The sequence below is a fragment of the Somniosus microcephalus genome, chromosome 11 (assembly GCF_052327205.1).
Source record: "Somniosus microcephalus isolate GS21.2 chromosome 11, FLI_Smic_1.0, whole genome shotgun sequence".
In the NCBI taxonomy this organism is placed as follows: domain Eukaryota; kingdom Metazoa; phylum Chordata; class Chondrichthyes; order Squaliformes; family Somniosidae; genus Somniosus; species Somniosus microcephalus.
The window spans coordinates 203,942,380-203,958,505 of NC_140997.1; positions in this window are offsets into that span (position 1 = coordinate 203,942,380).

Here is a 16,126-nt window from a genome sequence, read left to right on the forward strand (position 1 = left end):
TTTAAATTGTGCCTCCCCGGCCGCAGGTAGGCCTGCTTGACCCTGTCGGACATAGCGTCCAGTGGTAAGTCAGGGGGCGCTCCTGAAGATTGCGGTCGGGGTGCAAGCGGGGCGCTGTGCACGGTGATGATGCCATCGCCGGTGGCGCAGCGCCGCGGGGCGCTACAAGTTAGCGCCGCCGCTAACCTCCCGCTGAATTTCACGGGCGGCGTGGGCGGCGCCGTGCCCGGGTGCTAGTTGCTTTGTGCCCCGTTAGCGCCCTCTTAGGGTGCTAACGGGAGGTGCAAAGCAACCCAATTTTTCCCCCTTAGTCTATTCTGCAGGAGATCAGAACAAAGTGAGTCCAAAGAGTTCATTTGTCATGTAACAAAATTGTTCTACATACACTTACACAAACATATAGAGAATGTTTTATATATATTATTTACTGATCTTATTCTTTGTCTTTTATTAACTTATTTTCTTTGTCTTTTATTAACTTATTTTCAGGATGATGGTTTCTCCAGGTTTAGCCATGCTCTTTCTCTTGAGGTCTTCCAATGCTGAACTATGTCCAGAATCCTGCAAATGTAAATCTACCTCTCAGGGTATGGCAATTAACTGCAGCTTCAGAGGCCTACAGGAAATACCATTTATTCCAGAAACTACAACAGAGCTTTATCTGCACAACAACTTACTAACTACAGTTGCTCCAGGTACTTTTGACAAATTGCAGAGCCTGCAGACTATTAGCCTCCACAACAACGTCTGGAACTGTGATTGCCATATTGCATACCTCAAACAGTGGCTGCAGAATCCACCAGCAATGGTTCATCCTAATGTGACCTGTTTGACTCCTACTTCTATTAGAATGAAGCCTGTGGCAGAACTAAGAGGAAATGAATATTCAAGTTGTCGGTCCCATAACCAATACCGATGTCAAGACTTGTACTTTGGAAGTATTGCTCTTTGTCTTCTCTATCTGCTTCTTCTCATTCTAATAATGTATTCTCTCACCTGTGTCAAATCAATACCGTACATATTTACTCCAAATATTGGTTTTAATGAATTTGAACTCACCCCTTTAATAAAACAAAGTCCAATCAGGTGCATACAAGAGGAGAGGATTTGGGAGCTGGCAGAACTTGAGTCAAGTATTGAATGGACAAGTGACATCTTGATAGAGAAACCCTTTCCCTGTGAAAGTATGGAGATTTTGCCACAGGTATTAAGTACATTGTGCACAAAGCATAACATTAAAATCAAGTTACATTGAGCCAGCTGTGTATTTTTATATTACACATGGATTAACATTTTAAGGACAATCTAAAGTCCACATTTATGACTTGCACTCTCCAATTATCGTGACTAAAAATCTGGGTCAACTAGGCCAATTGAATGATTGACAGATAAAGGACAGTCCTGACGAAGGGTTTCGACCTGAAACGTTGACTCTATTTCTCTCTCCACGGATGTTGCCTGGCCTGCTGAGTTTTTCCAGCATTTTCTATTGTTATTTCGGATTTCCAGCATCCGCAGTATTTTGCTATCTTCCTTTCTCACTCCTATTTCACAGCTGAAAGGTTGAGAGTTGAAAAATGAGAGAAAGAAAGTGGGAAAACACAAACAATAAATCAACAATGATGTTAAGAAGGCTGAGTATTTGGTTTTCATTGTGTCTGAAGCTAATCCAAATGATAGTTTTCTAAATGGCAAGTACATCCATTGTAGGAAGTATAGTGCGGTGCCGAAGTGCCATTTAAGGTAATACTGATGTTGTCTAATTGATAGAAAAGGGAAGACTGAGTTGTGACCTGATAGAGGTCTTTAAGATTATGAAAGGTTTTGATAGGGTAGACATAGAGATGTTTCCACTTGCGAGGGAGACCAGAATTAGGGGCCATAAATATAAGATATTACTAATAAATCCAATAGGGAATTCAGGAGAGACATCTACATAAGAACATAAGAAATAGGAGCAGGAGTAGGCCAATCGGCCCCTCGAGCCTGCTCCGCCATTCAATAAGATCATGGCTGATCTGATCCTAACTGCCAATCCACTGTACCCAGAGAGTGGTTAAAATGTGGAACCCGCTATCACAAGGTGTAGTTGAGGCGACTAGCATAGATGCATTTAAGTGGAAGCTAGATAAGCACATGCGGGGGAAAGGAATGTTTATGGGGTTAAATGAAGTAGGGTAGGATGAGGTTCGCGTGGAGCATAAACACTGGCCTGGCCCTGTTGGGCTGAATGGACTATTTCTGTGCTGTATGTAATTCTATGTATGTTGTGATCTAATATTATTCATCCATAAAATTAAACTGATTACATATTATCACAGAATCACAGAATCACAGAAACCCCACAGTGCAGATAGAGGCCATTTCAGCCCATCGAGCCTGCACCGAGACATATCCCACCCGATCCCCGTAACCCCTACACCAACACACATCCCACCCTATCCCTGTAACCCCACGTATTTAATCCCCCGAACACTAAGGGTCAATTTAGCATAGCCAATCAACCTAACCCGCGCATCTTTGGACTGTGGGAGGAAACCGGAGCACCCGGAGAAAACCCACGCAAACACAGGGAGAATGTGCAAACTCCACACAGACATCTTGTTCATCAGCTACTTTGATTCAGAAAGACCACTTTTTTTTTACAATTTTTGACATTGAGGGAATATATGAAGCAAAGGATAATGTCACCAAATTTGGTTCAATACAACATTGGGTCAAATGAATTCTGAGCTTTTTAATGTTCACCAACAGTCAAAACTGCATATTCCAATGAACCCAAACAAATCCCTTTCAGGCATTTGTTGCTTAATTCACTAAATAACTTTAGCACAATGTCATATTTTTCGGGTCCGGTGTCACTTTAGTAAGTAATCTGGTCTGTACAATTGTACAAGATTAATTCAATGCTGGAACCAGAAAATTAGGTAATAATTACCAGATTAGTATTGATTCTATATTAATTGCCCCGGTGAAAAATGTGCATTTTGTAGGCTATGAACTTGATGAGTATTTGTGGCAGTTAAAATTCCACATAAAACAAGCTGTACCATAATGACAGGTGATGTATAATAGCTGCAATAATCAAGCCAATAGGATAAACATTTGGCTCCCATCTGCTTCTCTGGTAGAGAATTTATTGAACTGTCTGTATCATTCCTCCTTAAAGAATTTCTCTTGAGCCAATTTTCCAGCAGTCTTGGTCGTGGTGATGTGTTTATACAACTAAAGAAAATGAAAAAATCAACACAAATATGTATTAAGTGAAAATGACTCTCACCCTTTAAACGCTGTTTTATTTGCCCTTTACGTAACACAGAAATGGGGGTCAATTTTCCTCTCCTCCCACCTCCGGCTGGCCATTACTCACCTGAAGTGCACTCCCGCCGATATGACCTGAACCAGGTTCAGGTCATTTTAATAGGCCAGATGTTCCCCAGGGATCTGTATGGGGACCACAACTTTTCATCATATATATATTAATGACTTGGATGAAGGAATGGAGAGTTGTATATCCAAGTTTTCAGGTGACCCTAAGTTGGGAAACACAGTAAGTTGTGTGGATGGGAGCAGGAAGTTACAAAGGAACATAGACAGATTAAGTGAGCAGGCAAAACTATGGCAGATGGAGTTCAATGGGGCAGTGTGGGGGTGTTGGGAGTGAACTTTTGGGTCTGAGTAAAACAAACTGAATATTTTCTTAATGGTGAGAGACTAGGAGCTGTAGAGGAGCAAAGGGATTTAGGTGTCCACGTACACAATTCACTAAAAGCTAGTGTGTAAGGTGCAAAAAGTAACCAAAAAGGCTAATGGAATACTGGCCTTTATCACACCAACCAGCGGCAGCAGCTTGTGAGGAGTATGTTGATGAGATCCTTGGGCCTCTTGCTGCGGGCGTGCGCTGGTCCTGCAGCGCCAAAAATGGGTTCAGACTCATTTCTACCCCTCAGTGTCTCACAGGTCATTCCCAGCACTGGATACTCAACACCTGGACAGTATGAAAACAAAGTGGAAATCTAATATCATGAGTTATAATTGCCAAATGATTGTCTGGTCACTGATTACACAATCAAATTCTTCAGTGAGGTATCAGAGTCCAACCAACTCACTGGTCTCTAAACTCTGATCTGTCATATTTAAAATAGCTGGAGCTGATTATTTTGAAAACACCGCGCTTTAAATCCACAAAAATAACTACAGTTCACAGGTAGTAGTGGAGGGGAAAATGGGATGGCACAGTCGTTAATTGTGAATATAAATCAGCCCTTAGGTTGTTACAGTGCTATATAGGAGCTATTTCTGGAGTTAGTCAAGGAGTTTGTTACAACTTTTAAAATGCTATTATTGAGGGGAATTCCTCAACACAACTTCAGCAAATGACTTTGTTACTGAGAGTTTTAGTTAAAAGATTATGGAATAATAATAATAATAATAATCAACTTTATTGTCATTGTTAGTGCACAAGTGCAGTACAACGAAATGTAGGCTTGCGGCTCCCGAGAGTGTCAGGTTCCTTTCTCATATTATTCTTTTCAGTGATGACAGAGATACCAAAGGGCCAGCTCAAACTCACCTGCGCGCCCTGGAAACCCAGATACTTGGGAAATAATTTCATAAAGTTTCTGAAATGAAGGTAATCTGGCCAGTAAAGTGTTTATTCAGCTGCTAAAAAAGTGCAACACTCGCACCCTTATCACAGCATGCGATGTAATTTACACTCAGTACACTTTAGCTACAGACGCTCACATTCATGTTCGGTCAAGATGACCAAATCTGTTCAAGCACTGAAGGGTACAGACGGCCTGCCCAGTGCAAAATCTCCTTGATTGAATATGGTTAGAGATTTGCATCGGACTGTTTTGTACCAGCCTAACCTAACAGTGGAGATCTGCACCAAGATCTGGTAGTGGGGTTTTTAACTAGAAAGTGCTAGCAAAATAAATAAGTCACTGGTACCCGTGTAGCACACCATAGGTCTCCTGAAACTAAGAGGCAGCATTTTCCTACCCCAGCTCTGATATTATGCTTTATGCAAAGTACTGTCACCATGTGCCTGAGTCTTAAAATTGCATTTTCAGAGAAAGCAGGAGCATCACATCAAAGAAAAGTTTAATAAAGGCGAGTGCTACTTCACTCTCCCCTCCTTCTTCCCCTGGTAGGTTGATTATAATATGGTGAAATGTTATAAGCAGATCCTTGCTCCAAGAACCTGGATTATGCTTTTACCTGCCCAATATCCATGTGGTTTGCAGCAAGTTCAAGGATCAAACAGAACATTCACATTACTGTATTTTGGCTTATGTGATTTTCCTCAACTTCAGAAAGTGGTAGAATAAACATTTCACCAGACCATACTAATCAAATCGATTAGTAATCATGAACCCTCCATCTAAATTATAATATTATATAATACTTATGATATGAAAGTGCTGCATGTAAAGACTGTTTCAATAATACTTTTAAGAAAATAGGTATTTGCTTACAGATATCAGTGAGATGGGAATGCCTGCTCCTCACACCAGTTCTGGGTACTCTGCAGCAACAGATGGCCACTATTAGCCACTTACTGCTGGACAATTTTTAAAGCCGTCAGCAGGCTGGCCGAGGTGAGTGAGGGCATGAGCACCCATGCGCATGCTGGGATGCTGCTGGAAGCATGGCTCACCGCCATACTGTCCCACTGTGGCATGTTCTGTAACAGCTGCACTGTGGGATTGTATGTGTTTGCGTGAACACGTTCAGGCATGTGTTTGAAGGGCCCCGCAGGCGCTCTAATCATATGTCGGGAGGATGGCACAGGGGCGAGGCGCCAGGGAGAGGAATCGGCTCGACTGGCAGGGAGTACTCGTTGCAAAGTGAGTGAGAGCTGTGGGCCTCTGTGAGGAGGCGGACCCAGCCATTGAGAATAATTCGCAAGAACCGAATCAGTGTCAGTTTGATAAAGAGGAGCAGGCTTGAAATTACCTCTGGTCACGGACCGCCGGAAAGTCTCTACAGACCCCCAGGGGTCCGCGGATCCCAGTTTGAGAAACACTGCCTTAGACACCTGGCCAGACAAAATGAGGCAGAGTTTCATGTACTGGTTTAAGTCAGTTCTATGGTTGAGAGCTGATGTAAATCTCACTAGAATGATCATGTGTGAATAGCACTCAGTTTTGTTGGACCTCCCAGTTGTATAATGATTCACAACTTCAGGTGCAGATTTTGGTGGGCACAGGGGGTGCTAGTAATGGGAGCAAAAACTGCATGCAAGTCAAATTTAAAGGCACAGCGGCAATTAAGGGAGAGTGTTAGAATAGGGGAACAAAAATTCTGCAAGCCTTTGAAAAGGTTCAAGTGGCATTCCAATGTTTTAGCAGCCTTTGCTGAGGCTGAACGGGAAGGGGATTAATAAGTGACTGGCAAAAATGGAAGGAAAAGCAATCCCAGATGCAGGCACGAGTCTGCAGGCAAGTAATGACTGAAATCAAGATGATGCTGCACAGGGTAGTTATGAGGAAAGTTGCCTTCTATGTCACTTCACAGCACCATCCCAATGAATCTGCATTATAGCATATCTGGAAGGAAGTGGAAGCAGGCTTGAGTAAACAGCTAACTGCTACTCTCACTAGCCATACCAGCCCTATGCTGCATGTTAGCTACAGGTGACCTAGCAGCAGATGGCACAGCTCTGTATCTGAATGTCTGCTGACCCAGACTCTAGGAAGACAGTTCCCCAAAGTGATTGCCAGGTAGATAGAAAAATCCCTGGAAATATGTTTGATGGGTTCCTTCAATTAGGGTATGCTGACAGATCATCTGGTGTATCTTCTTTAATGCTGTGCCACTGAAAACATGGCACACTATGATTGAGGTGCTTCTGACGAAGAACCCAACATTACAGCTGGTCCAGCATTCACATGCAATAGTGGTGCCACTGAGTCTGCTTTTCACAGCCTTTTTTGGGGTTATAAACTACTGCATGCACTAATCACCTGTCAAAGTGAGATGTGGGCTTGTGGCTACTGGTGGGTGGACACAGAACAACTCGCGTGCAGCCTGACCTGCCTGACAACCCTCCATTAGTCCTCTTTCTCCGATCCTATCAGTTGGGATGTTCCCCATTTGGTGCCCGTTGGTGGCAGGGGCAAAAAACTACACTAATTGGCACAAAGGCTCATGACAATCTAAGTGCAAGCAGAAAAAAAAAGAAAATAGCCTTAAAACTATCGAATGGATCTTCTTACTAAAGTCTTTAAAGTTACTGCCATATACAACTCAACCATGGACACCTAACAAGACAGTAATTACACAAAAATCAGTTATATTTTGGGGTTACTGTTTCAAAACAAGCTGAGACATTTCTGAGAAACAAAATGGTTTTTAACACCATACATACTGACGTAAGAAAACTACTAGGTGCTTGGTCTAAGCGTTAAACAAAGCTTTAATCAACTGTTTTACAACACGGAGGTCTGGTTGTGTCCTTCACTAGTTCCTGTTAAGAATGTCCTGCGCAAGCTGGGCCCGTGCCCGAGTATTTATACTCTCCCTGGACAGCGCCACCCGCAGGCCGCTCAGTATTATTTCATAAGTCTTTCTTTCATGAATGACTGATTCATGTCACATACCATGACTGAAAGAATTACACTGATACATCATTGACAAAATGGCTTCATTTTTGTCACAACTGCATCAAATCCATCTGATTAGTAACATGCAGACCCATATCTCAAGTCGGTATGCTTGTGATTTAAGAACTGGAGACAAGTAGATCAGCTGCACAATACTGTTTGCCTTTTAAAACTAACTTCAAAATGTAACACGGAAGGTACAAATATTATTTAAAATGATATCAACAGAATATGTGTCCATGATCAACTTGCAATAAATACACTGGCCCCAAATTTCCTTGGACAGAGGTCTGGTGCTCCAAGCATGGAGGAGGGGCAGAAAGTAGCACAGTTACCAGTATCAATATGTCTCCACCCCTTATGTCTGACACTACAAGTTTCCTGGGGGCAACTATGGGCAGAATTTCCATCTTCCCCTGGAGCCCTAGAAATCAAAAGGTAAGTAGAGCCAGTGGGATGGCATTATCCACTGCATTTCCTCACTGCTGATCACACTGGATGCCAGAAAAACACTGGTGTCAAGTAGTATAGAGCAGTGGAACTGGTCTGTAACACTCCAGGAGCCTGAATTTTGCAACATTTAAATTGTCCCTCTGCTAAAAGGCACGGTTTCTAAGGGTTCGAAGGCCCTGAAATCCCAATGGCCACAATCTGCCGCCAGAAGTACAGCAGGATGGGATTTAAATTCACACTTATGCACAGATGTTGATCCTGTCGGTGACTTGCTTAATGCTGGGCAGGATACAGACATGAGTCCCACCAGCAATAGACCAATGCCATTTGTGACTTTGATGAGAGCTGTTTCGGTACTGTGGCAAGGGTGGAAACCTGATTGGAGGGATTCAAACATGGAATTGTGGGAAAGATGGACACGGATCTGGGAGGCGACAAAACGTTCAAGGACTTTGGAGAGGAAAGGGAGGTTGGAGATGGGGCGGTAGTTTGCAAGGACGGAGGGATCAAGGGTTATTTTTTGAGGAGGGGGTGATGACGGTAGATTTGAGGGAGAGGGGGACAGTACCTGGGGAGAGAGAGCCATTAACAATGTCAGCTAACATGGGAGCCAGAGAAGGAAGTTGGGTGGTCAGCAGTTTGGTGGGAATAGGGTCAAGCGAGCAGGAAGTGGGTCTCATGGACAAGATGAGCGCAGAGAGGTCATGAGGGGAGATCAGAGAGAAACTGGAGAAAGATGTGAGTTCAGGGCTGGGGCAGGGGGGAACCTTAGAGGAAGTTTGGCCCAGTGGGCTAGGGGAAGGGAGGGAAGTGGCAGAGGCAGCTGAATGGATGGTCTCAATCTTAGAGACAAAGAAGTCCATGAGCTCCTCAAACTAGTTATCGGAGGTGAGGGTGGAGGAGACAGGGGAGAGGGGTTTAAGAAGACGGTTAGCAGTAGAGAATAGGAGCCGGGGTTTATCTTTGCATTCCAGAATGATTCTGGAATAGTGAGCAATTTTGGCAGATGAGAGCAGGACCCGATAATGCTTTATGTGGTCCAGCCAGATCTGGCGGTGAATGGCTAAACCAGTTGTCCGCCATATCCGTTCAAGTCTGCGTCCCTTGGACTTAAGGGAGCAGAGATGAGGGCCGTACTGGGGGGAGTGGCCAGGGTGAGAGAGAGTAATTGTTTTAATAGGGACTAGGGCATCAAAGGTGGTGGTGAGGGTGAGGTTGAGCAGGTCAGTAGCTGCAGAAATGTCATGGTAAATGGAGGGCCAAAGGCTGGACAGTTGGAATTTCATAAGTGCAGTTGTAAGAGAGATGGGATAGAGTTTTTTCAAGGGGCGAACACAAAAGGAAGTAGAGTTGGGGGTGGGGTGGAAGGGGGATGTGGGTGGAGAGCGATACGAGGAAGTGGTCAGAGATGGCCTTATCTGTGATTGACACGATGGAAGTAGCGAGGCCACGAGAGATGGCAAGGTCGAGGGGGTAGCCGTGAATATGAGTTGGGGACTTTACATGGAGGGAGAGATTAAGGGAGGATAGGAGGCTAGTGAACTCAGAGGAGAGAGAGCATGATGAATTGAGATGGAGGTTGAAATCACCAAGGATGAGAAGTCGTTCGGTGCAGAGGCTGAGGGAGGAGAGCAGTGAAGATATCTCGGTAATAAAATTTTTATAGTACTTGGGTGGCCAGCAGAGAACAAGAATTTTAAATGAGAGGTAAGAGGGGTGGAATAAGGTAAGATGCTCAAAGGAGGAGAAAGTGCAGGAGGAATATGGGGGGCAGACCAAGGTGTGATTTGGTGATGAGAGCCACAACGCCACCATGGCGGTCTGGGCGGGTCCAGTGGTGGAAGGTATAGCCAGGCGGGGAGGCTTCATTTAAGGGTAAGGTGTCATCACCTCTAAACCAAGTTTCCATCAGGGCCATGATGTGGATGCAATCATCCATGATAAGCTCATGGATGGTAAGGGCCTTGTTCGCAAGTGAAGGGGTTAAAAGTTAGATTAGCGGCTTAAGTGACTAGCTGGCTGATGTAATAAAGGAGAAGTCTGGCAGAACAAAGACAGTTGGAAAAAGCATATTACATGATGATTGGGGGAATAAAAAATCAAGGAGGCCATACATTGAACAATGGGCCGCCAAGATATGATTTGCGAAGATGAGGTTAAGCATACGTAAATTGGATAGAACAATGGCAGATGTGGAAACAGGGCAAATGAGATAAACAAGATGTGTTTTGTGGAGATGTGATTAAGTGTAAATGACTTGGAAAATTAATTGGCCAAGTCCCGAAGATGTAAAGGAAACAAGATGTAAGATTGTATATAATCCAACTGCTCGAATGTAAAAATTAGACTCCCGTCTCAGCTCAGACTGAGAGGGCCTCTCCCTGCACATACTTGAATAAAGATCGCTTGGAACCAGTACACGCTCGTCTCCGTCTGCTTTGGGGTAGAGAGAAATCCCACAACAACTTGGCGTAGTCGGCAGGATTCCCAGGACGCAGTCGAACGACTAACCATAATGGAGATTGGCAAGATTTTCCCCCAGTGGGCACGTTGTGTGGGAAGGTCATTGAGAGAGTAGGGTGGGACAGTTGGGATTGCTGTTCATAAGGCAGCAGCGACAAGTGCCTCGATGGGCCCTTCGTAGGATGCCAAGAGAGGCACAGGGGGAAGCTGTGGACTTATCTAAGAGGGAGTCAAGCCTGGGATGACGGCAGGAGAGTAGGAAGGTCGAAGAGTAATGAAGGATTGGGGTAGGGATTTGGGAGGGCAGAGTATCCGAGAGAGGAGAGATGAAAGGAGGCATGACGACAGGATAGAGCAGTCAGGGAGGGATAGAGAGAAAGGAAAAGAGGGGGGAAAAGTGGAAAAGTATTGAATGGCTCAGGTCCGGAGCCAGCGACAGCAAAACTGAAAACCAGTAGAACGAGTCACCGGACAGCAACTGGAGCAGCAGCTTCTAGCTACAAGCCAGCAGAGCTGAAAAAACAGTAGAACCAGTTTAGCAGCAACACAGCCACAGTTTCAAGGTAAAAATCTTTCAGCAGCAGAGATAGCGACAAAGCAGATAATTCTTACAGTGTAATCCAGTGTAGTCCAGTGCAGAAACGTAGTGTAATTCAGGGTAGTTCAAAGCAGAAAGGCAGTGTAGATGTACAGAGAAGTCCAGGAGATCGGAAACCAATTTGACAAAGGAATTCTGCAGCATAAGACTTGACATGACTGAAAAACAGAGCAGCGCCATAGTCGTTGAGTCAAACCGTGTAGTCAACGAAGTCCTGTTCATAAGAACATAAGAAATAAGAGCAGGAGTAGGCCATACGGCCCCTCAAGCCTGCTCCACCATTCAATAAGATCATGGCTGATCTTCGAGCTCAACTCCACTTTCCCACCCGATCTCCATATCCCTTGATTCCCCTAGAGTCCAAAAATCCATCTATCTCAGCCTTAAATATACTCAAAGACTCAGCATTCACAGCCCTCTGGGGCAGAGAATTCCAAAGATTCACAACCCTCTGAGTGAAGAAATTCCTTCTCATCTAGGTCTACCCCTTATCCTGAGACTATGCCCCCTAGTTCTAGACACTCCAGCCAGGGGAAACAACCTCTCAGCATCTACCCTGTCAATCCCCTTCAGAATCTTGTATGTTTTAATGAAATCACCTCTCATTCTTCTAAACGCCATAGAGTACAGGCCCATTCTACACAATCTCTCATCATAGGACAGCCCTCTCATAGAAACATGGAAACATAGAAGATAGGAACAGGAGTAGGCATTCGGCCCCTCGAGCCTGCTCCACCATTCAATGCAATCATGGCCGATCATCCAAATTCAGTACCCTGTCCCTGCTTTCTCCCCATATCCTTTGATCCCCTTAGCCTTAAGAAATATATCTAACTCCTTTTTGAATATATTTAATGAATTGGCCTCAACTGTCTTCTGTGGTAGAGAATTCCACAGGTTCACCATTCTCTGGGTGAAGAAATTCCTCCTCATCTCAGTCCTAAATGGCTTACCCCTTATCCTTAGACTGTGACCCCTGGTTCTGGACTCCCCCGCCATCGGGATCAGCCTTCCTGCATCTAGTCTGTCCAGTCCTGTTAGAATTTTATAAGTTTCAATGAGATCCCCTCTCATTCTTCTAAATTCTAGCGAATATAAGCCTAATCGACCCAATCTCTCTTCATACGTCATTCCTGCCATCCCAAGTATCAGTCTGGTGAATCTTCGCTGCACTCCCTCCATGGCAAGAACATCCTTCCTCAGATAAGGCGACCAAAACTGCACACAATACTCAAGGTGTGGTCTCACCAAGGCCCTGTACAACTGCAGCAAGACATCCTTGCTCCTATACTTGAATCCTCTCGCTATGAAGGCCAGCATACCATTTGCCTTCTTAACCGCCTGCTGCACCTGCATGCTTACCTTCAGCGACTGGTGCACAAGGACACCCAGGTCTCGTTGCACTTCCCCTTCTCCCAATCTATTGCAGTTCAGATAATAATCTGCCTTCCTGTTTTTGCCACCAAAGTGGATAACCTCGCATTTATCCACATTATACTGCATCTGCCATGCATCTGCCCAATCGCCCAACCTGTCCAAATCGTACTGGAGTTTATCGGCATCCTACTCACTGCACACATGCCCACCCAGCTTTGTGTCACCTGCAAACTTGGAGATTTAGTTCCCTCGTCTAGATCATTAATATATATTGTGAATAACTGGGGTCCTAGCACCGATCCCTGCGGCACCACACGAGTCACTGCCTTCCACTCGGAAAAGACCCGTTTATTCCAACTCTTTGCTTCCTGTTTGCCAACCAGTTTTCTATCCAAGTCAGTACCTTACCCCCAATCCCATGTGCTTTAACTTTGCACGCTAGTCTCTTATGCGGGACCTTATCGAAAGCCTTCTGAAAGTCCAAATACACCACATCCACTGGTTCTCCCTTATCTATTCTACCAGTTACATACTCAAAAAATTCCAGTAGATTAGTCAAGCATGATTTACCTTTTGTGAATCCATGTTGACTTTGTCCGATCCTGTCACTGTTTTCCAAGTGCTCTGCTATTACATCTTTTATAATGGACTCTAGCATTTTCCCCATTACCGATGTCAGGCTTACCGGTCTATAATTCCCCGGTTTTTCTCTACCACCTTTTTTAAATAGTGGGGTTACATTAGCTACCCTCCAATCCATGGGAACTGTTCCAGAGTCTATCGAATTTTGGAAGATGACCAGCAATGCATCTACTATTTCTAGGGCCACTTCCTTACGTACCCTAGGATGTAGATTATCAGGGACTGGGGATTTATTGGCCTTCAATCCCGTCAATTTCCCTAACACCAGTTCCCTACAAATACTGATTTCATTCAGTTCCTCCCTCTCATTAGACCCTATGTTCCCCGACATCTCTGGGAGTTTATTTGTGTCCTCTTTTGTGAAGACAAAACCAAAATATGTATTTAATTGGTCAGCCATGTCTTTGTTCCCCATTATAATTTCCCCTGATTCTGACTGCAAGGGACCTACGCTTGACTTCACCAATCTTTTTCTCTTCACATATCTATAGAAGCTTTTACAGTCAGTTTTTATGTTCCCTGCAAGCTTACTCTCATATTCTATTTTACCCCTATTAATTAATCCCTTTGTCCTCCTTTGTTGAATCCTAAACTGCTCCCAATCCTCAGGTTTGCTGCTTTTTCTGGCCAATTTATATGTCCTCTCCTTGGATCTTATGCTATCCCTAATTTCCCTTGTTAGCCACGGTTGAGTCACCTTTTTATTTTTATTTTTATGCCAAACAGGGATGAAAAACTTCTGTAGTTCATCCATGCGATCCTTAAATGTTTGCCATTGCCTATTCACCGTCAACCCTTTAAGTAACATTCCCCAATCCATCCTAGCCAACTCACGCCGCATACCATCATAGTTTCCTTTATTTAAATTCAGTACCCAAGTCTCTGAATCAACTACTTCACTCTCCATCTTAATGAAGAATTCTATCATATTAGGATCGCACCTCCCCAAGGGGCCTCGCACAACAAGATTGCTAATTGATCCTTTCTCATTACATAATACCCAGTCTAAGATGGCCTCATCTCTAGTTGGTTCCTCGACATATTGGTCCAGGAAACCAACCTGTATACACTCTAGGAATTCCTCTTCCACAGTATTGTTACTAATTTGGTTAGCCCAATCTATATGTAGATTAAAGTCACCCATGATAACTGCTGTGCCCTTATTGCACGCATCTCTAATTTCCCATTTAATGTCATCCCCAACCTCAGCATTACTGTTTGGGGGTCTGTATACAACTCCCACTAATGTTTTCTGCCCCTTGATATTTCTCAGCTCTACCCATACAGATTCCACATCATCAGAGCTAATATCCTTCCTTACTATTGTGTTAATCTCCTCTTTAACCAGCAATGCTATCCCACCGCCTTTTCCTTTTTGCCTGTCCTTTCTGAATATTGAATACCCCTGGATGTTGAATTCCCAGCCTTGGTCACCCTGGAGCCATGTCTCCGTAATCCCAATTATATCATATCCGTTTACATCTATTTGCGCAGCTTATTCATCCACCTTATTACGAATGCTCCTCGCATTAAGACACAAAGCCTTCAGGCTTGTTTTTTTAACACTCTTAGACCTTTTAGAATTATTGTTTACTGCGGCCATGCTTGATTTACACCCTTGATTTCTCTGACTTCCACTTTTGCTTTTCTCCTTCCTGTCTTTTGCTTCTATCCTTGCTTCCCTTTCCTCTGTCTCCCTGCATAGGTTCCCAACCCCCTGCCATTTTAGTTTAAACCCTCCCCAACAGCACTAGCAAACACTCCCCCTAGGAAATCGGTCCTGGTCCTGCCCATGTGCAAACCGTCCAGTTTGTACTGGTCCCACCTCCCCCAGAACCGGTTCCAATGTCCCAGGAATTTGAATCCCTCCCCCTTGCACCATTCTTCTAGCCACATATTCATCTGAAATATCCTTCTATTTCTATTCTGACTAGCACGTGGCACTGGTAGCAATCCTGAGATTACTACCTTTGAGGTCCTATTTTTTTGTCATCCCAGGAATCAATCTAGTGAACCTTCATTGCACTGCCTCCAAGGCAAGTATATCCTTCCTTAGATAAGGAGACCAAAACTGTGCACAGTACTCCAGGTGTAGTCTCACCAAGGCCCTGTGCAATTGTAGCAAGACTTCCTTACTCTTATACTGCAACCCCCTTGCAAAAAAGGCCAACATGCCATTTGCCTTCCTTATTGCTTGCTGTACCTGCATGCTAGCTTTCTGTGTTTCTTGCATGAGGACACCCAAATCTCTCTGAACACCAACATTTGAAAGTTTCTCACCATTTAAAAAATATTCTATTTTTCTATTCTTCCTACCAAAGTGAATAGCCTCACATTTCCCTACATTATACTCCATCTGCCACCTTACTGCCCACTCACTTAGTCTATCAAAATCCACGACAAGGCCTTGGACAATGTGGCCCATTTTCCATACCTCGGGAGCCTACTGTCAACAAGGGCAGACATCGATGATGAAGTCCAACACCGCTTTCAGTGTGCTAGTGCAGCCTTTGGTCGCCTGTGGAAGAGAGTGTTTGAAGACCAAGACCTCAAACCCAGCACCAAGCTTGTGGTCTACAGAGCAGCAGTGATACCCACCCTGCTGTATGCCTCAGAGACATGGACCATGTACAGCAGGCACCTCAAAGCACTGGAGAGGTACCACCAATGCTGCCTCCACAAGATCCTGCAAATCCATTGGCAGGATAGGCACACCAACGTCAGTGTTCTCGCTCAGGCCAACATCCCCAGCATCGAAGCTTTGACCACGCTCGATCATCCACATGCCCGATACGAGACTGCCAAAACAAGTGCTCTACTCGGAGCTCCGACACGGCAAGAGAGCCACAGGTGGGCAGAGGAAACGCTTCAAGGACACCCTCACAGCCTTCTAGAAAAAGTGCAACATCCCCACCGACACCTGGGAATCCCTGGCAGGACTTCCAGACAGCTACCCAGCCGTGCAGCTTAGCAGGAACAT